This window comes from Aplysia californica, unplaced genomic scaffold (assembly GCF_000002075.1).
Source record: "Aplysia californica isolate F4 #8 unplaced genomic scaffold, AplCal3.0 scaffold00135, whole genome shotgun sequence".
In the NCBI taxonomy this organism is placed as follows: Eukaryota; Metazoa; Mollusca; class Gastropoda; order Aplysiida; family Aplysiidae; genus Aplysia; species Aplysia californica.
In genome coordinates this window covers 863,869-864,192 of record NW_004797405.1, presented here as the reverse complement: position 1 = coordinate 864,192, position 324 = coordinate 863,869, and positions in this window count along the sequence as shown.

The following is a 324-nucleotide window of genomic DNA, read 5'->3' as shown; positions in this document are numbered from 1 at the left end:
CTCTCTCTTTCTCTCTCTCTCTCTCTCTCCCCCCCTCTCTCTCTTTCTCTCTCTCTCTCACACACACACACACACACAAATCAGGCTGACAGTGATACAACATCCAAGCAGAAAGAACGAAATACTAGACAAAAATCCTTGCTCACTCGGGAATCAAACTCGGGTCTTCTACATGAGACAATGGAGTGCCTAACCGCAACACATCAGACACAGGTCGTCGTTTGTTATGTATAATGTATTATTACGTTTTATGTGTGTATATGAATGTATGTATTCGTGTGTTTGCGTATGCGTGTCTATGTGTTTTAAGTTACGTTTTTAAAA